At 38.4% G+C, this 22,513-nt stretch overlaps 1 pseudogene; it reads right to left on the minus strand.

Annotated features, from left to right (window-relative positions):
* Positions 1–8,333: 8,333 nt before the first annotated feature.
* LOC134381239 (BTB/POZ domain-containing protein KCTD20-like) lies at positions 8,334–9,593 on the minus strand (annotated as a pseudogene).
* Positions 9,594–22,513: the final 12,920 nt, after the last annotated feature.

The following is a 22,513-nucleotide window of genomic DNA, read 5'->3' on the forward strand; positions in this document are numbered from 1 at the left end:
GAGAGAACCTCTGAACTTGAAGACGGGCTGTTTGAAATAACACAAGCAGACAAGAAGAAAGAAAAAAGAATCAAGGACATGGAAGAAAATCTGAGAGAGATATCAGACAACCTTAAGCGCTCAAATATCCGAGTCATGGGTATTCCAGAAGGGGAGGAAAATGGAGATTCCATTGAAAACATATTCAACAAAATAGTGGCAGAAAACTTCCCAGGTATAGGAAAAGTCACAGATCTTCAGATCCAGGAAGCTCAATGATCTCCAAACGTATTCAACCCAAAAAGGCCTTCTCCAAGACATGTCATAGTCAAATTGGCAAAACTCAGAGACAAAGAGAGAATATTAAAAGCTGCAAGAGAGAAGCGTCAAATCACCTATAAGGGAGCCGCAATCAGGCTAACATCAGACTTCTCATCACAAACCCTAAAAGCTAGAAAGGAATGGGATGATATATTCAAAATACTGAAAGACAAAGATTGCCAACCAAGAATACTCTACCCTGCAAGGCTATCCTTCCGAAATGAAGGGCAAATAGTATATTTCTCAGACAAACAAAAACTGCGGGAGTTCACTACCACACAACCACCCTTACAAGAAATCCTCAAGGGAGTACTGGGTTTGGTTCCTGAAAAATAACTACCACTGCCATAAAAAACCCAAGAAAAATCAATACACACTAGTATAATAAAAATGGCACTCATGAAGAGAAAACAAGCTAACAAAAACGCTATCTATAACCTAAGGAACCAACAAACACAGAAAACAAACAGTAAATCAGAAAGCAAGGAACAAAAGACACCTAAGAAAACCAAACAACCAATAAAATGCTAGGAATAAATCAATACCTTTCAATAACAACTCTTAATGAAAAAGGCTTAAATTCCCCAATCAAAAGACACAGACTGGCTGACTGGATCAAAAAGGAGGACCCAACTATATGCTGCCTACAAGAGACCCACCTCACCCATAAAGATTCACACAGACTAAGAGTGAAAGGATGGAAAAAGATTTACCATGCAAACAGAAAAGAAAAACGAGCTGGAGTAGCTATTCTTATATCTGACAAAATAGACTTTAAACTAAAAACCATAAAAAGAGACAATGAGGGACACTACTTAATGATAAAAGGACTGATCCATCAAGAAGACATAACAATCATAAATATGTACGCACCCAATGTTGGAGCAGCCAGATTTATAAAACAAACTCTATTAGACCTAAAGAAGGAAATAGACACTAATACCATAATAGCAGGGGACCTGAACACCCCACTGTCAATATTAGACAGATCATCTAGGCAAAGAATCAGTAGAGAAACACAAGATCTAAACAAGACTCTAGACCAATTGGGATTGGCAGATATCTACAGAACATTCCATCCAACAACCTCAGAATATTCATTCTTCTCATCAGCACATGGATCATTCTCCAGGATAGATCACATATTAGGTCACAAATCAAGTCTCAATAAGTTCAAAAAAATTGGAATTATCCCATGTATCTTCTCAGACCACAATGGATTAAAACTAGAAATTAATAACAAACGAAACTCTGGAAACTATACAAACACATGGAAATTAAACAGCATTCTACTTAATGACATATGGGTCCAAGAAGAAATCAAGCAGGAAATCAAAAAATTTATTGAAACTAATGAAAACAATGATACATCATACCAAAACCTGTGGGATACTGCAAAAGCAGTATTGAGGGGGAAATTTATTGCATTAAACGCTCACTTCAGAAGAATGGAAAGATGGCAAGTGAACAACCTAACACTTCACCTTAAAGAACTAGAAAAACAAGAACAATCCAAACCTAAAGTTAGCAGACGGAAAGAAATCATTAAGATCAGAGCAGAACTGAATGAAATTGAAAACCAAAAAACAATTCAAAAGATCAACGAATCAAAAAGTTGGTTTTTTGAAAAGATAAATAAAATTGACAAACCATTAGCATGGCTAACAAAAAAAAGAGGAGAGAAGACTCAAATAACAAAAATTAGGAATGAAAAAGGTGATATTACAACTGATTCATCTGAAATACAAGGAATCATTCGAGACTACTATAAACAACTATACGCCAACAAATTTGAAAATCTGGAGGAAATGGATAAATTTCTGGACACACACAATCTCCCAAAACTGAACCATGAAGACATAGAAAATTTGAACAGACCAATAACAATAAAGGAGATTGAAGCTGTTATCAGAAGGCTCCCAACAAAGAAAAGCCCAGGACCAGATGGATTCACAGCAGAATTTTACCAAACATTCAAAGAGGAATTGACACCAATTCTTTACAAACTATTCCAAAAGATTGAAGCGGATGCAAATCTCCCAAACTCATTCTATGAAGCAAACATCATCCTGATACCAAAACCAGGTAAAGATATAACCAAAAAAGAAAACTACAGGCCGATATCCTTGATGAATATAGATGCAAAAATCCTCACTAAATTGCTAGCAAACAGAATACAGCAACACATACGTAAAATTATTCATCACGATCAAGTGGGATTCATCCCAGGGATGCAAGGTTGGTTCAACATACGCAAATCAATAAATGTGATACACCATATTAATAAACTCAAACACAAGGACCATATGATCATCTCTATAGATGCTGAAAAAGCATTTGATAAAGTTCAGCACTCATTCATGACAAAGACCCTCTATAAGTTAGGTATAGAGGGAAAGTATCTCAACATAATTAAAGCCATATATGCCAAACCCACTGCCAATATCATCCTGAATGGGGAAAAGCTGAAAGCTTTTCCTTTAAGAACAGGAACTAGACAAGGATTCCCACTCTCACCACTCCTATTCAACATAGTGTTGGAAGTGCTAGCCAGAGCAATCAGAGAAGGGAAGGAAATAAAGGGCATCCAGATTGGAAAAGATGAAGTCAAACTGTCCCTGTTTGCAGATGACATGATCCTATATATCAAACAGCTTAAAACCTCTACAAAAAAACTGCTGGAATTGATAAATGATTTCAGCACAGTAGCAGGATACAAAATCAACACACAAAAATCAGTAGCATTTCTATTCTCCAATAGTGAACAAGCAGAACGAGAAATCAAGAAAGCCTGCCCATTTACAATAGCCACCAAAAAAATAAAATACTTAGGAATTGAGTTAACCAAGGAGGTGAAAAATCTCTATAATGAGAACTACAAACCACTGCTGAGAGAAATTAGAGAGGATACAAGAAGATGGAAAGATATCCCATGCTCTTGGATTGGAAGAATCAACATAGTGAAAATATCCATGCTACCCAAAGTGATATACAAGTTCAATGCAATCCCCATCAAAATTCCAAAGACATTTTTCTCAGAAATGGAAAAAACTATCCAGTCATTTATATGGAACAATAAAAGACCACACATAGCCAAAGCAATGCTGAGCAAAAAAAATAAAGCTGGAGGCATAACACTACCTGACTTTAAGCTATACTACAAAGCGATAATAACCAAAACAGTATGGTACTGGCATAAAAACAGACACACTGACCAATGGAATAGAATAGAGAATCCAGAAGTCAACCCACACACTTACTGCCATCTGATCTTTGACAAAGGCACCAAGCCTATTCACTGGCGAAGGGACTGCCTCTTCGGCAAATGGTGCTGGGATAACTGGATATCGATATGCAGGAGAATGAAACTAGATCCATACCTCTCACCGTATACTAAAATCAACTCAAAATGGATTAAGGATTTAAATATACACCCTGAAACAATAAAACTTCTTAAAGAAAACATAGGAGAAACACTTCAGGAAATAGGACTGGGCACAGACTTCATGAATACGACCCCAAAAGCACGGGCAACCAAAGGAAAAATAAACAAATGGGATTATATCAAACTAAAAAGCTTCTGCACAGCAAAAGAAACAATTAACAGAGTTAATAGGCAACCAACAGAGTGGGAGAAAATATTTGCAAAATATACATCTGACAAAGGATTAATATCCAGAATATATAAGGAACTCAAACAACTTTACAAGAAGAAAACAAGCAACCCAATTAAAAAATGGGCAAAAGAGCTAAGCAGGCATTTCTCTAAGGAAGATATACAAATGGCCAACAGACATATGAAAAAATGCTCAACATCACTCAGCATCCGGGAAATGCAAATCAAAACCACATTGAGATACCATCTAACCCCAGTTAGGATGGCTAAAATCCAAAAGACTCTGAACGATAAATGCTGGCGAGGTTGCGGAGAAAAAGGAACTCTCATACATTGTTGGTGGGACTGCAAAATGGTGCAGCCTCTATGGAAAATGGTATGGAGGTTCCTCAAACAATTGCAGATAGATCTATCATACGACCCAGCCATCCCACTGTTGGGAATATACCCAGAGGAATGGAAATCATCAAGTCGAAGGTATACCTGTTCCCCAGTGTTCATCGCAGCACTCTTTACAATAGCCAAGAGTTGGAACCAGCCCAAATGTCCATCATCAGATGAGTGGATACAGAAAATGTGGTACATCTACACAATGGAATACTACTCAGCTATAAAAACGAATGAAATACTGCCATTTGCAGCAACATGGATGGACCTTGAGAGAATTATATTAAGTGAAACAAGTCAGGCACAGAAAGACAAATACCACATGTTCTCACTTATTGGAGGGAGCTAAAAATTAATATATAAATTCACACACACACATACACACACACAAACTGGGGGGGGGGGGAAGAAGATATAACAACCACAACTACTTGAAGTTGATACGACAAGCAAACAGAAAGGACATTATTGGGGGGTAGGGGGGCAGGGAGGAGGGAGGGAGGTTTTGGTGATGGGGAGCAATAATCAGCCACAATGTATATCGATAAAATAAAAATTAAAATAAAAAATAAAAAAATTTTAAAAAAGTAAATACAAAGTAAAGAGGCAAAACCTACAAGCATTTTGCCTTTAAGAGATAATGTAATGTTCTCCTGCAGATGTGATTCCACCCAGAACACAAATGTGGCTCCTTCTTTCATGAAGGCATCAGGTTTGCTTTCTGAGTTCACCTTGCCCATTTTAACAATTTCAAAACGATGGCAGGAAGTGGCTTTAAGTAAATTACTAAAAACCCTTGATTTAACTTTCTATTGACACTTGATTTAAAAAAGAAAGAAAAGACTCCATATCAGTCTTTATGACAGAGTTTAAGTTAAAGCTTTTGCTCTGAATATTTTACTTTAAGACGGACCCTTTGGAACACTATTTGCAAATTCATCTATCCCTCTTGGGCTTATTCCACAGTATTTTCATAGATCTGTATACATTAGATATCACACTGTTCTCTTAGGATTTAGTTTAAATAATATTGACTATTGCATATTGTGCAGTAAATCCAGCTTTCTATCTTTCTTGCCCTTTTTGCTGTCATTCTTTCAATAACTTTCCTCCACTTTGGAGAAACCATTAAACACTCTAGCCTGACACATTTTAACACTGTTTCTTTGCCCTCTCTCCAACTCCTCCATGGCAAATGTATCCCAATCAATTAACTATACATGATATGATGCAGACACAAACCTAAGATTCTAAACCTCAAATTCAGGTTCATCTTGGCTTGCTGAGAAACTGAGTAAGATACTCTGGGTTAAAACATTTTTTAGAAAATGCTTCTCTATAAACAGCCTGGCTTACTTACTTAGGCACTTAGAAAAAGTGGAACCTTGGGTTTGGTGTTTTTTTCTATTAGAGAAATGCCCCTTGCCCATTGGGCCAGTAACTGACTCCAAAGGAGATGATCACAACCCAGCCTTTTTTCCTGAGAGCATGTTTAGCCCAATTCGAAGGAAAGAAGACCTAGTTCTTGAAAGCCTGAGAAATTAATTGATTATATAGAACAAAGTGTCAAGTACACGCCATGCTTTCATATCTGTCTTCCCCTATGTAAGAACTAATTCATTTTAAAGTATTAGCTGTGTCGTGTTTACACTGAAATGTTAACAATACATGAGCTGTACAACAGGAGAAGTTCTTATGGAATAAGAACATCCTTATGGAATATAAAGATATTAGATAATTCAAATTTCCTTTGTAATGGCATGGAAGTCTTCTAAGAAGCATAAAGGAAGCATCATTAAACAAGTGTCTGGGCCAGTCAACTGCAAATATGTATGTATATGCTACTGGTAAGATCAAAGCCAAACCTGACCTCAAATATGAGCTAATTAGTTTCACAGAAATGAAACTGCCTTCTGGCTACAAGTAACCTAACCCTTAACCTTAACTCTGGCCATCAGCCTTGCAAATGGATGCCAATGGTTATCAGAAGAACTCTAGGTAGGGGGTGGCTCAGTTTACTACTTTTTCTGAGTAAGGAACAGAGCACTGATTTTCACTGTGATGCTGGTCACATGCCCAGAGAACATACTTCTTAAGAACACTCTTTTTCCTCAACTCTGGAAAGGGGAGCTTTCAACACCTGACTTTATCTTTGGAGGACTGTGACTAGGGCATTCACAAAATGGAATCAAGCAGCTTTCCCTATAGTATCTTATGGGAATGGAACTGAAGAAAACTAGTCACATTCTTTTCTTAAAGAACCTTAAGGAAACTCTATGCCTCTTCACAATTTATGATGATTAAATGCTCTGGGTGGGTGCCTGGGGGGGTCAACTTCTACGACAAAGTGGGAGATAATCCTAAAACACTTGTATCTGGCTCTGGATTCTAAATATAACTCTGCTGTCAGTAGCCATGGAGACGTCAGGAAGGTGGTTCAGCACTGTGGTGGCTGGGGAGAGCCATTTCTGGGGTATCATCAAACAAAATGACTAGACCTAATTTCCCTTCACCTCCCCCTTGTTTTGGGGATACAGTATCATCTTGTTACCCAGTGTGTGAACAGATAAGCTACCGAAATATATTGATATCCAAACAAATTCCATAGTATGAAAAGTGCAAGGAAAGATGCCACAAGACCAAGTCTGCACAGATGATGGTTCCCACTCAACTTCAGCCCAAATGCCCTCTCCCTGGAGTTCTTATAAGACTTTCTATTGGGAAACCGAGCATTTGGGAGAAATTTCTGCCCTCATCTTGAAAAACTTTATTCCGTGTCTAAGGTCTGTCAGCCCCACCCACAGCAATGTACTGCCCCAGGTTGTTGACACCTATAGCTTCACTCCAGATCCCAAGCCAGGATATTCCAATAGGCGTGATTTGGAGAGGTTCTTCTGCTTGAGTTGCAATTTCATTCCAAATGAATCATTACTTTGTTTAGGCTTAAAAAACTTGAAATTAAAATAGTTTCTTAAACATTGTGCCAAGGGATCTGTATGTGAGGTTTTGGATTATTTGCTGCATTAATGAGAAGGAAAGCTGAATTTAAACTCTTAAAAGTTAGACATTTGGAATGAGAGCATAGTTCTTCCCAGATGCAATCTGGGTGTGGAGGCCACCAGGCATCTTAATTAACCTCTCGTGAGCATCCCATTAGTGCCTACTTTTAGAAGATGGAGATTGTCTCCTTTTAAGTTGGGTCCCTTTGCTACTAAGAAATCTGCCTGGTATAAAACGAAACAAAACAAAACAGAAACCAGGAACAAAGTATAAAGGCTGAGGGCTGCTTTGCTAAATATGAGGCAATAGGAGTCTTGACTTCCTTTCCTGCTTTTGCGGTTATGCAAAGACTCAGTGAACAGTACCAGACCCCAAATTTTCAATTTACCAGGTGTTTTAGTCCGTTTTGTGTTGCTGTAACAGAAATACCTGAGACTGGGTAATTTATAAAGGAAAGAGGTTTATTTGGCTTATAATTCTTGGACAGCTGCATCTGGCCCGGACCTCAGGCTGCTTCTACTCACGGCGGAAAGTGGCAAGCAGCTGGAGGGTACAAGCAGATCACATGGCGAGAGGAAGCAAGAGAGAGGAAACGAGAGAGAGAGAAAGTGCCAGGGTCTTTTTAAGCAACGAGCTCTTGCAGGAACTAATAGAGCGAGAACTCACTCATTAATCCTCCCTCCCCCAGGGAGAACATTAATCCATTTGTGAGGGATCCGCCCCCATGACTCAGTTTCCAACACTGCCACATTGGAGATCAAATTTCCACATGAGTTTTGGAGGGGACAACACATCCAAACTCCATCACCAGGGCTGCTGTAAAGCTTGTAGCTTAATTAACCAGTGAGTGCTGCTTCATCCTTTGTCAGAAGCATGGACTTACTGAAAAGGACACATTAATTATTGGAGAATTAGGGGAGAAGCATGTCTCCTACTCGGGGTGAAACAAACCACAGGGAGGATGGGGAGGTCGGCTGCGAGCATCCCAGAGAGAGAAAACCTCTGACAAAGGGTAGACCCACAGCTGGCCCTAATCCTGAAAGTCATTAGAAGCCATCTGAGAAAGTGGGGCATTTCTCTGGACAACTTCATCCACCTGGGGTGAGTGGTGCATTAATATCTCCTGGTCCTCCAAGACATCCTTTCCAGCAGCTACCAGGTTAGTGAGAGATTTGCTTAGAACACACTGAAAATCCACATGGTGACTCTTTCCTTCTTTCTTTTCCCATGACATCTGGATAAAGAGGTGTTGCACATACTTATAGATGACTTCAGACCAGCTGACAGGTCTTCTCTTAATTTTTTCTTTACAGGTAGGGTAACCTTCAATTCCAATGAGTATGTTTTTCAGGCCCCATTCCTTTAACACTGTTTTTGCAATATCCCAAATCTCAATATATTTGAAGAATCTAGAGAGCTTGGAGCTATAAAGAATTTGGGAATAGTCCTCTCCCATTGGTGAGGAGGTGGTCTTCATCACAGATCATAGGATCCTTATCCGCCAGCACAGCAACGAGGCGCTCTCTCTCTCCCTTATCTTGGCACAGCTCACCATGGGCAGGATCAGTTCTTTGAGGTAGTGGTCAAACTGCTCATGAGCATCGTCATTAGACAGTTCATGCAGTAAAGCACACAGATCTTGATACTGAATGTTGTTGAAGTCAAAGATAATGCAGAAATAATCACAAGTATCTCTCAGGTCTGGGATAGAGATGCCATCAGGACAATTGATGATACCAGTTTTGTAATAATCCAGCACCATGCGAAATACAGTTGCATTGATTTCTTCATCAGTCTCATACCCTCCCTTCTCATTGGGCTGTGTGAAGTTGTACTCTCTTCCTGGTCCAAACATCCTTCCCAACATTGTATCTGGATGCGTAGTGAAAATTTGTGGATTCTCAACAAAACGTGTGCCATCTACAAGAAGCATCACTCTCTCTGGTGCTTGGGAATGGGTGTTACTGCCAAAGTCCAGACTGCTGTTTCAAAATCTTTCTGGAGTAATAAAGGGTTCATGCCTCTGTTCATTTCCACTTTGGAAGCAAGAATCGTCAATGTCTTCAGAAAGTGGCATTACATCAGGGAACTGAAGATTTTCTGGCTGAGGGTCATGGTCAAGTGAAAGGTCTTCATTCCTGGAACCCAGGGGATAAGTTAGATTATGAAGACCAGATGAAGTCAGGCTATTTGTTTCTTTTTCTTGGGCTGCAGCTGAGGTTTCACTCATGAGGCAGCTGGCCTCCTGCCACAATAACATGTCATCATCACTGCTACAGTGGACATTCATCATTGGACTCTGTATCCTGAACTGTCTTCTCGATCAGAGAGAAATCCATGGTTCAATTCTGTAACCATCTCCCAAATGAATCTCGGTCCTCAGAACAGATTTGTCCTTCCCCACTGTGCTCTGGTGCTTGAGGCTGGAATCTGCCCAAGAGGCAAGTGCAGTCCACATCCCCACAAGCCTCTGTGGAAATGGCCTTGCCCTGTGTTCCAGTGATGTACCCGCCTGCCCAGGCCAGTTTAGCTTTGCGGCTGAGTTACCCAGTGCTTCATGTTTGTTTGTTTGCTTTTTTAAAGATGATTGGTAAGGGGATCTTAATCCTTGACTTGGTGTTGTCAGCACCACACTCTCCCAAGTGAGCTAACCGGCCATCCCTATATAGGGATCTGAAACCATGGCCTTGATGTTATCAGCACCACACTCTCCCAAGTGAGCCCACACTCTCCCAAGTGAGCCGTGGGCTGGCCCCTTTCATGTTCAGTTTTCAAATGTTAAACCAACCTTGCATTCCCAGTGTGAACTTTACTTGGTCATGATATATTATCCTTTTTAAAATCATTGGATTCTGGTATATTTTTAGGGATTTTTGCATCATATTTATAAGACATATTGATCAGTAATTTTGTTTTCTTATGTCTCTTTTTGGTATTGGAATAGGGTAATACAGATAGTCCCCAATTTACAATGGTTCAATCTACAATTTTTTGACTTTCTGATAGCGTGAAACTGATATGCTTTCAGTACAATATTCAATAAATTACATGAGATATTCAACACTCTTTTATAAAATATGCTTTGTGTTAGATGCTTTGTCCAACTGTAGGCTAATGTACATGTTCTGAGCATGTTTAAGGCAGGCTACACTAAGTTATGATGTTCAGCAGATTAGGTGTATTAAATGCATATTTGACTTACAATATTTTCAATGTACAATGGGTTTATCAGAATGTAATCCCATCATAAGTTGAGGAGCATCTGCAGTGGCCTCATAATAAGAATCGAGAAGTATTCCCTTTTCTGTTTTCTGCAAGACTTTGTGAACAATTGGTATTACTTCTTTTTATTTTAAATATTTGGTAGAATTCACCTTAAAGGCACACCTGGAGTTTTCTCCATAAAAAGTTCAAAATTGTTCTTAAAATTTTATTTTGAAATAATTGTATATTCATAAGAAGTTGCAAAGCTAGTACAGAGGGGTTCTGTGAAGCTTTCACCAGTTTCCCCCATTGGGTGTGTAGTTCTACGTAGTTTTATCACAGTTCTGTGTAGTATTTTCCATGTAGTTTTATCACATATTTACATTTGTATAACCACTACTGCAATCAAGATACAGAACTATTTCATCATCACAAAAATGTCCCTCATGCCATCCTTTTCTAGTCATGCCTGTCTTCTCCTCCCCTCCATTCCTAGCCCATGACAGCCACTAATCTACTTTTATGGCCTTTTACCCTCCCCTACTTACAATTGTCTCATAATTCTTCTTTATGTAAGTCAACAACTACTACAGAGTGTTATACTGTTTGCTTCAACCTTCACACATCATTTAGAAAACTCAAGGGAAGAAGGTAGGTCTATTGTATTGACTTATATTAATTCTTTCTGTTGTTCTTTCTTCCTTCCTGATGTTCCAAGACTCCATCTTTTATCATTTCTATTCTGTTTCAAGAACTTCCTTTAGGTATTGTTTTTAGGGTAGATCTGTTGGCAACAATTTCTCTGAACTTATCTTTGTCTAATATACTGATTCCTTCCTAATCCTTGAAGAGTATTTTCACTGGATATAACATTATGGATTGACAATTTTCTTTCTTTCTACTCTTGAAAAATGTTGTCCACTTCCTTCTGGTCACAATAGTGTCTGATGATAAATCTGCTGTTATTTAAATTGTTGAATTGTTGAATTGTTTTTTCCCCTTTAGGTAATGTATAATTTCTCCCCCTTCCTTCAAAATGTTTTCCTTCATATTTTGTTTTTTAGAGTTTTGATTATGATATATCTTGAGATGGCTTTCTCTGGGTTTATCCAGACTGTGGTTTACTCAGAATCTTGAAACTATAGGTTTATGTCTTTTACCCATTCTGGAAAATTTGGGGCCATTATTTTTTCAAATACTTTTCCAGCCCCACCCTCTTTCTCTTCTCCAGAACTCCAGTGACGTGGGTGTTAAATCTTTGGTTATGGTCTCAGGTTCCTGAGGCTCTGTTTATTTATTTTATCCCACAATCAACTTTTTCTTTGTTGTTAAGCTTGAGTAGTTTCTTTTGTACTATCTTCAAGTTCTCTGACTCTTTTCTCTTTCTTCTCCATTCTGCTATTAAGCCTGTCTACTTAGTTTTTATTTCAGTTATTGTATTTTTCAGCTCTAATATTTTCTTTTGGTTTTTAATATCTTCTGTTAACTGCGACTTTTTCTTTTTTTTGCTAAGCCTTTCCATCTTTTCATTTTTTTCCATCATGTTACTAATTGCTCATTGAAGGATTACTGTCCTTGTCGATAATTCTAACATCTCTGTCATTTGTTGTCTGTTCTCATTCAGGTTAATATTTTCCTGCTTCTTTGTATGATGAGTATGATGAGATTCACTGAAACCTAGACATTTTTGGTATATGTTATGAGACTATCTTATTCAGTTTTCTATTTTAGCTGTCCTCCTTTGACTCCACTCTTGTGGAAATTGGAGGATTGGAAAATAATGCTCACTTATTTCCAGGGAAAGGCGAAATTCCAGTTTACCCAGTTGGCCTCAGTTGACACCTGGGGCAGAAGTACTGATGCTTTTATTACCACTCTGGGAAAAATAGGAGGGCTTGTTATTTCTCCCCATGTACACTCCAATTGTGCCACAGGGGAGATGACCTCATTACCACTGAGTGGTGGTGAGCGTCCTGACTCTCCACTAGGTTCCTAGCACTAACCTGGAGAGGAATGGAAGGAGTACTCTGCAATGACCCGGTGGGTGTGAAAGTCCAGGCTTCCCTTGTGGTCTCTACTGACACTGGGAGGGGACCTCATTATCCCCTGATGGATATCAAAATCAAAATTCCTCCTTGGCCCTCTCTTCCACTAACTACTCTAGCAGGTGAATTGAGGTGCCTCTTTCTATCCTGGAAAAGGTAGAGGTCTAGATTCTTTACCATCTGGGCTGGTGGGAGTGGGCTTGCAGGTTTATTTCTAGTGTTGTGTGGCTGGAGTAAGGTGGTATATATATATTCTGTTTTTTCTAGGTTGCCCCTTTCCTGCATTTTGGTAGAGTGAGCTAGGTTTTGTTGGGATTGTTTTTTTTTTTTTTTTTTTTTTGGTCTGTACCTGCTGGTGTTTTGGCCTGCTGGCTTCTTTAATACAAGGTCTGTGATGTAAGAGATGAAAAGAAAATCCAGGAAATTCCCCACCACTTTGTTTCTCAGGGGCCTGAGGTCTCTAGCCTGTCTGCTTTCTTCTCTCCAACTTTCAGAGTCTTCTTATGTTCACATTTTATGTAATGTCTAGGGTTTTTAGTTGTGCTTAGTGGGAATAATAGAAATTAGTATTCCATATTTCCAAAAGTGAAATAAAAATTTTTTAATTATGAATTCAATTTTGTTATATTGGTATAATGCTACTCAGGTTTTCTATTTCCTCTTGAGTCAGTTGCTGTATTTTGCATATTTCAAAGAATTTGACCATGTTATGTATGTGTTCAAATTTATTGGAATATAGTTGTTCCTAATGCCCTTTTCTTATGCTTAAAATCTGTGCAGTGATATTCTTGGCATTCTTTTATCCCTGATATTGACAATTTGTTCCTTTCTCTTTTTTCTATATAAGTATAGATTCTACATTATAAATTTTATCAATCTTTTTATTGAGCCAGCCTTTGTTTTATTGATTTTTCTTTATTTTCTAATATCTATGTCAGTGATTTACACTTTATTATTTTCTTATTTCTGATTCCTTTCAGTTTAATTTGCTCTTCATTTTCTGACTTCTTAAGGTAGGAGTGTAGGTCATTGATTTCACATCTTTTCTCTTTTCTAATAAAAACATTTAATGCACAGATTTCCCTTTAGACAGTGTTTTAGTTGCACTCCCCCAAATTTTGATTCTTTTTTAAAAGAATTTTCACTCAATTTAAAAGATTTTCTAAATTTCTCATCCTATTTCCTCTTTTATATATTGGTTATTAAAATGTGTTTTTTAATTTCCAAATATTTGAGAATTTTCCAGATATCTTTCTTTTATTGATTTTTTAAAAATTTTCATTCTGATGGGGTGAAAGAACACAGATGTGTGTGTGTGTGTGTGTGTGTGTATGCTTTTAATTATTTTGAATTTATTGCATCTTTCCTTCACTGAGTATTTGGTCTATATTGGTAAATATTCTATGTGCACTTGAAAATACATACATTTTATTATTCTTGGGTGGAGTAGTCTATAAATATTAGATCAAGGTGGTTGACAGTGTTGTTAATATTTTCTGTATCTTCACTGATTTTTTGCCTACTTGGTCTATCAGTCATTAGAAGAGAAATGTTAAAATACCCCTATAATCATGGATTTGTCTCTTTTGCTTTTCAGGTCTGTCAGTTTTTGCTTCATATAAATAAAGCTCTGTTCTTATATACATACTCAATTTAGAATTGTCATAACATCGTGATAAATTGACCCTTTCATCTTTATGAATTATCCCTATTTATCTCTGTTAATATCCTTGTCTTGAAGTCTACAATGTCTGATATTAACATAGCAACTCTCACTTTTTTTATTAGTGTTTGTATGGCATATATATTCCCAACCCTTTGTGAACTCAGGAAATTGTTTAGCTTACAGATCCCTGGTATTTGTTCTTTCCCAGTAGCTGTTCTTCCTGGCTTCCTGCAGTGTCACTTCATACCTTTGCAAATTTTCATTCAGCATTAAGCAAACCGTATGCATATTTCTGTAGCTCTTTCTCTACATGACCCTTTCTCTACATGACCATTCTTCTGGCCTGAAATTTCTATCCCTCATGGCCACCTTGAACTTGGAGACTTTTCCCATCACCTCTGATAATGTTACTCTTCTTTGTGCCGTGGTCCAGAAATTACATCCAGGCAAAAAGCTGGGGCAATTGCAGGACTCATTTTATTATTTTTCCTGTCTCAGGAATTGCCTCCTGTACTGTTTTTTGTGCAATGAATGGAAACAGTTGTTTTGGTATTTTGTTCACTTGTTGTCAAGTTTGTAAATTACTCCTTATGGAAAGAAATGGAAGTTTGTGTCTTATGGGTAGTTAATGATCCTTTTATCCCTTATCCATCCACAAAGAATGTTCTTGTATTTTTCCTTCCTTTTAAATCTATGTAAAACACATACACACGCTACTTGCTTATTTCATTTATTCTATACTAACACATCTCACAGGTTATTTACTATCTATACTGGACATATCTTACACATATATCCCATCACATTTTTTGTTGTTGTTTTTCTCTATGGAAATTTTTAAAATTTTATGTTTAAATTTTTCAAGTACCTGTTAAGAATTGTGATGACAAATATTATAGAATGATCCATTTCTCCACAGATGTAAGCATGCGGATGTGTTCTTAGATACAAGGAAAGAATGTCTTTCAAATTTTCAGTCAATGAAATCCATAGTACATTAGGAGACTCGTTAATTTTTCATCAAGCATTAGTGGCATGATTTTTTTCCTGCAAGGGTTATTCAGGTCAGTGTGACTTATGAAATTGTTCTGGGTCTTTTTTCTAGTTCAAATGATTTTCTAAAGCTGGCTGAAATTTTAGGAAAAAGATTATCATAGGTGCTTTATCAAGCATTTGCTAGATCTCTTTGGTCTGGCTAGAGGCAGTTATGAGGGCAAAACCAAGTTTGAATTACTCTTTGGCATCCTTGAACTCTGATCCCTTTCTTCTAGATGTTTAAAACTCTCTTTTACTTATTCTATCACTGTCAAGGTAGAATTCTGATCTGGGTCAAGGGTGAAATTATTACTGGGCTATTGTATTAGAGATGAAATTTCTTTGTGAAGCTCAAGGAGGTTGAAAGCTTTTGTTTCCTTATGGTATGATCTGTTTGGTTACTACTCTCAAGGTGTATATATGAAACAGACATGGTAAAAGAGCTCAGGGTGCTTCTTTCCTGAGAGAGCTTTGTCAAGGAAGATTATGGTAGCTGGCATAGCTCTTTTTTCTCTTATTGTATTTTTCCTTAGTTTTATTTTTTTTTTTGACTCTTCTTGATAGAGTGGCAAAATGCAAAGGGCCAAGGTATAGGTGCAAGTTTAAAGGCCAAAGACAACATTAGCTAATACTTTTCTAGGCCTAAAGCCAAGACTCCAAAGCAATTCAGTACTTCATCAGAGCTGGCCATTTAACATAAGACTTTAACTTCAGTGCTATATAGTAATGAAAATGTACGTTGCCTGAATGTTCACCCTGGGAATCTTCACAAACTAGGGCTGTTGATAACAGTTTGGTCAAAGCTTTAGCATTCCTTATATCTGTTTATCTTAACTTTTTCCACCATGGAGACCTGCGTAAATTTTAGCATAGTCTGACATATTATAGTTAGTATGGGTAAGATCCACATACTTGAGAAGCAAATTTCCTCGTAGAAATTAGAACTCTGTCAGCAGAAGCAGCCGCTGCTGTTAATATCACAACCTGTGGGTGTTGTAACTGGTGAGTACAGTTAGTGAAATCTGCACTGATGAAAATAGTGATTCTGAACCTTTACATCAAAGTTTCATGTGGAAAGACAACTTTGGCATTGGAGAATATCTTGATGTCTGCCTCTTGTTAGTAGAAAAATGGTGCTAGTTAATTATTTTTTGAGACAAAAAGGCTCACCTCAAAACAGGCAGCATTTCCATATGTACCTTTTTGGATTTTGGATTGATGGTGCTGTGATTGGTGGGTTGTACAGGATTTAATCACCTAGACTATTCTGTATCAGCTTCAGCTTTTCTTATGTGACCATAAATAATATACATCTGCCAACATCTAGAACCAAAGACGCAGTTAAAGGAGAAATAAATTCTTGATTTCCCCACTCCTCCGTAGACCATCAATTTAACTCTGATTTATTTCTTAGGTATTCTCTGAATACTGGAATTGTGTGTGTGATTATATCTAAAAAGAGAAGAAAAATGACCAAGTCCTGGTGATCCAAGTGATTTGAATATGCAATATCCAAGGATTCCATTTCTGGTCAGGGATCTTCAGTGGACAGGCATGAAGTCTCACTCGTGGTTGTCATTCAGGCACTCAGAATGTAGGTCAGCCGCTGATGGATAGTAGACCAAAGGACAGATATAGACTGAGAGAATTTATGCCAGATATGTTAATATCACTTTGTGTAGAAGTGGAAGAACAATTTGACATATTGTAAACCCAAGAGTAACAGTTAAAAGAGGCACTGTGGGAAAAGAAAAGGATGAGGAAGCTCCTTAGACTGAACAAGTAGAGTTTGCACAGTGCAAGAAGAAAGATAACATTGTACAAAACCAGCTGATCCAACTAAGAAGATTAAGAAAACACTGGAGTGTCAGAGGAAAAGCTCAGCCTTGCTAGTACAGAAGAAAAGGCCCAGTAAAGTGATGTTTTCATAGCTGTCAGTGAGGTGACAAACACTCAGGGTCAGAAGAATTGAAGAGCTGAGAAAGGGCAGATCTTTGAGGAAAAGCATGTTACAAAGGACAGTCTGGTTCTCACTGGCCCATAACAAAAGAGGCTTGAGAGGAACAGTGTTGAGCCTACAAGGCCATTAACTCTCTTTTTTAGAAAAGTATCTGTTAAAAATAGGAGTAATCTGCTCACAAGAGACAGACACAGAGCTCCTAAATAGAATCTTCTGTCAACTGAACATTGAGGTAGTCAAAATGCAAAAGTCAAAGTATTACTGGGAAGAGAGGAAAGATTTTTAATTATACGGAGTTGTCATTAAGAAAATAAACAGGGTTAGGGATTAGTACTGTCACCACTGCAAATTCTGACTTTAAGAGAAAACTAGTGTATTTCAGGTGCCAATTTCTGAAAAGACTTGGCAACAAAATTGTTTCCTCAGACAAGGTGAAAACAAGACTGGAGCTGGCACCATTTACCTCTTGATAGGAGACTTCTCCAAGTCCAAATCTGTTTAAGTTTAGAGATGGAAGACTGTGGAAAACTGAAGTTTATTACAAAAATGGCAAAAGCCCAAAATGGCAAAAACCAAAAATAGCAAAAGGATTTTCCTTTCTTTTTCCCTTCTACTTCCTCTCCCTAATATTTTCCTCTGATACCAGAGATTCTCTGCCGTTGTGTGCAGCTGGCTCAGTACTCACATACTCCATCAGTGCCACCAGTTCCTTCTGTACCCGCATGGACAGTGCTTCCTGGTCACAGCCTCCACTGACACTGGGTGTCGGGAGGAGCCCTCTGGCTCTGAGCAATGTCTTCGTCATTAAGAGAGCTGGTGTGCATCGATCCAATAGCTGTAGCTGTTTCTGTTAGCATTTCAAGCGCTCCATAATCACCAGAAGATTCTCTTGAAGTGCAATACTTCTCAAAGCCGCTATTTTAAGGTTATGATGGTTTGGGGGCTAAATTATTGGGGAAGGAGATTTGTGAACGATACTATGAAGTAGAGCTTGGTTTAACCTGTGTAAACTTTGGTGAATATTATTATTTAAGCTGAAATGACGATGCTCCCTCTACCGTTCCCATGATACTGGTATGTGTCGTGAGAAAAATAAAAGTCGTAAGAGTCTGCAGACCACAGTGGGTTTGGTCTTCACTATGTGACTCTAGCAATAGCCAGGAAGCCATGACTACTTACTATGAGGAATGACACAGCTGGTGAAAGCATTGTCACAAGGTGTTAAAGTGTGTCATGTAACACACACCCTGTGCTGTGGGTACAAAATGGTCAGAACCTGCTCTGTGACTCTAGAGAACCAGTATCTTCATGAACGAAAAGTATTTAGATGGACTCTGTGCTGATAATGAAGCCAGGAGAGTTGCTTACTCCAGGGTTTACTGGAAGGGATGAGGAATGCAGAGCCGTTATCTGTGGTCTAGAGCTGGACTGTACTGGCAGGTACAAAGGTTTGCTACTACTTGTGTGAGTCTAGTGAGACAGCACTTGCACAAGTCAGGCAAAACAGATTTATTACTCAAAGATAGGCAGCAAGAGCACGTAGCCTAGGATTCATGGTGAGCCAGTCCCCCAAGGCTCAGGAAAGCTGCACAGGGCAGACCGAGTCTTGTCTGTGCATGCCCCATGTTGCACTGTAGCCGAGGGACCCCCCCAAAACACTCCTGAGTTTTATACCTTGGATGTCACTTGGTCACTGACCCCAAGAATTGCAGAATATCCTGTTCTAGTAGGAACGAGGACATAGCTCCAGCTGTTCTGGCCAATTCCTCCTTTTCTCAGGATGATAAATTCTCGGTAAATCCTACAGTTATCCTTAGAACTACAAGTGGGAGAAGGGAGAGCTGGGTCGGCCTAGGCTACCTAGGTACCTGTCCACCTATAGCAGGGACATTTGTATCCAAAGACAGCTGCCTAGAGGAGAGCAGCAACATGTTGGGGCGAAAGGTCTGATATTTAAGGATCAAGGAAGGAGTTGCTAGTGACCACCCAGCATGGAGAAGCATCTGCCTGGGTCAAGGAAACTTCAGGAGAGCAGTCCCCAGTGATGGGCCTCTACAAAGAGGCTAAAGGCATCTCCATGAGAGAGACTTGGCTCTAACTTCTGCCAGACTTAGAGAGTTGGAAGCTAGCCAAAGATGACACCAGTTCAGGTAAGAAATTTCTCACCCTCTTTCTTTTACTTTTTCTTATTCTATAGCCAGCCCCACACCCCACACAGGAGGGAGTATAACTGGCCAGGAAACAGGGAAGGAGATAGGAGGGACAAAACTGAAAGTGGGAGAAGAATCCATCTGAGCCTCTTTTTCCTGTTGCAGTCTTGGCCTGAAGCTGGTCTGAGCCAGCAGAAGGGGAAAGTTTTGATAATTAATCAAAGAAGAAATTTTGATTCATATTTTGAACTGAAAGTTGTAATTTTTGAAATGAGTGTGTGTGCAACTTCCAATGTATGTAGAACTGTGTATTACCTCAGAGTGAGCAGAAAAAGCACGGGCCTGCTGTTTATCCAGGGACAAAGAATGATTCCTCCCACAGAATACATTTTAAAGGGTGGCAGAAGGCAGGAATAGAGTTGTGACTTAAATATGATGTGAGTTATGCTATCAGAAATAGTAGCAAGAGGAAGAAAACTGATGGACTGTGGTGCTCACAGTGGGGAGGGCAGTGTGGAGAATGAATAACTGAGATGCTGTGCTTTTGTGTGCCAGGGCCTCTTGGGGTTGCTTTTGTCATTGGGCTCCCTCCTGTGTGACTTTTGTGATCTGCCATGCATGGGGAGGCCACCCTGTCCTGGGAAAGCCTGAGAGTAGCTTCTGTCATCTTAGGTCTATCCTAATTTGCTATAGAAAAGGTAAAATGTCAAGAGCTAATGTCCGGGTGTGTTTTTGGATAAAGGGAGTCACTAGTGTTTGAATTATGCAGAGACACGAGAGAAACAACACAGTCCAGCCCAACTCACGAGGGTCGATCCTAAGTACCTGGTAATAAAACCTTATTCAATTTATTGAAAGAGTCTTCATGTGCTTGAAGTGTCTCTTCTACTGGAAGGTGGTGGCATTACATGACTGAATGGGAGCATAGAGTGCTGGGTTCTGACAAGTCCTCAATTTATCTTTACTTCAGAGTTGACTAACAATGACTTTTAGAGAGAGAAAGAAAAACTCTCATACTGTGTTGATTTTTTTTTTAACCAAATAATTTTTATAGATCATTGCATAGAATTTGTCAGTAAGACTTAGAATGCTTACTTCTGTGCCTTATGTTTTCTGCAACTTTTGCATCACATATCTAACTTTTTACTCAGAATAGTGTCATAACAGGCAAACTACTGATTTTTTCCCTCAACAGTTCAGAAAAATTTCTGGTCACGAAAAGGTCAGATTTCAAGTATGCAAATAACATAGTTCTTTCTCCCTTTTTTGCTGCTGGACAGGCTGTCTCATTGGTTTAAGTTACTTTGTTTTCACACAGTAAATGGAGTTTGTATCATTTCTGTGTTTTGCCTTGCTTTTCATTCTGAATGTTGTTCGAGGTCTTTGTCCTAGATGGTTTGGCTCAATGGGATATCACCTTTCCTTCTTAACTTTCTCCAAATAGAAATAAGGTCAAACTTGTTTTAAGCTTTGAAAGAATTCTGAATACATGTGGCATTTAGGAGTTAAGTGAAAGTAGCTTTTTAAATGGTGTGAATTTGGGTCATCTGCACATTCAGTGTTTTAAGATATGTATACCCTGACATTCATCTAGTAAACTTGGTTTTGAAATGTCTTTTCCAAAATGCTGAGAATATTGTAGGATTTCTGCACTGTGTGTGATATGGTGGTAATGTGGTTAAGGACCTGGGTTTGGAGAGGTCAGACATCGTTTTGAATCTGGTTCTATTTCTTATAGAGATGTGTGACTTGGGCAAAGAACATAAATTACCTACGCATCAGTTTTCTTTCTCGTAAAATGGAAATAATGCCATTTAAATTTGTCAGAATTAAGAAAGAAGCTGTATGTCAGGACACAGTAATTTGCCTACCCGTAGAAAATACTCAATCCATGTTTGTCAATAATAATAAAGATAATGTCTTTTAAAAGCTGTTTCTATGTGGTAATTAAATTAAATTTCATAGGATTTCAGAACTTTTAGGTAGCCAACTAATGCCAAGAATAGTGAAATTTATTCCAAGTATAAAATTGATTAGAAAAATTATTCCAAATTTCCTGTATAATAAAAGGATTAAAGAAAATGGCTATTGTCATCTTCTAAATTTCAGAGATATGTTGATATCGCCATCTGCTGATTGAAAGAAATATTTCCAGAATATGTAAAGAAACAGGAAATACAATTAAGTGTTCTTTTGTATATTTTTCAGCAAGGATGGGTCAATCTGTCATCTTCTTCCGTTGGGAAATTTAATTTTATTGAAGAGCTAGGTGACATATACCTATAACATTCTTTTGAAGCATCAGTCATTGTCTTTAAAGAAATGATTCCCTTATAGTGTCCTAATTAACTTCTTAATCCACTTAGTGACCGACCCTTATTATCAAGGGATCACTTTCTTTATTTTAAGATATCTTGATCTCACATTAAAATTGTGAAATAAAAGGCCCACATAAGCCTGAATTTTGAATAGCTTTTCTTGTTTACTCAGAGTTAGCTCAGGATAAGGTTCATTAGGACACAGGCCATCGACTGGCTTTTTACTGCATTTTATAAAACCAGCTGTAAGTTTTAGGCTGACAATGGAGTCCCATGTGAAAGGAGTCTGGGTGTGACTTGGAGATCACAGAGAGACAACTGTGTGTTATGCACCCCAGACTGGGCCCTTAATAGCAAAGGAATAATCCAAGTCCCAAAGCCATTTGGAGCTGGAGCAGGATTTGGGGTATCTGCTAGTATAATCAGAAGTCAAAATGGTTATATAATAATTTTATTTTTCAGTTTATCACAGGGTCACAGCAAAGAAAAACTAGACAGCTTAGACCAAAGGGTTTTAATCTTTAAAGCCTTAAGTGGAACAGTTCAGAAAGTGAATGTAAGTGAAAGTTTCTGGTGTTTCTTTTAGCATTTTATTTGCCAGACTGTGGTTTGCAGGGTTGTTTCCTTAATGTTAACATTTTGGAAATGAGCCATGAAAGGTTGAACACAGAGTAAGTATTGCTTGGCAAAATTAATGAAGTGGATTACTCATAGGAATTAGCAGTTCTAAAAGCAATTAGGCCACCCCAGGGGTTCTTTAGAGCTTGTGGATTCATTAATATTTAACAAATCCTGCTGCAGGAGGCACAGCAGCTTCCTCTAATCAGCATAC

This window comes from Cynocephalus volans, chromosome 6 (genome assembly GCF_027409185.1).
Source record: "Cynocephalus volans isolate mCynVol1 chromosome 6, mCynVol1.pri, whole genome shotgun sequence".
Lineage (NCBI taxonomy): Eukaryota > Metazoa > Chordata > Mammalia > Dermoptera > Cynocephalidae > Cynocephalus > Cynocephalus volans.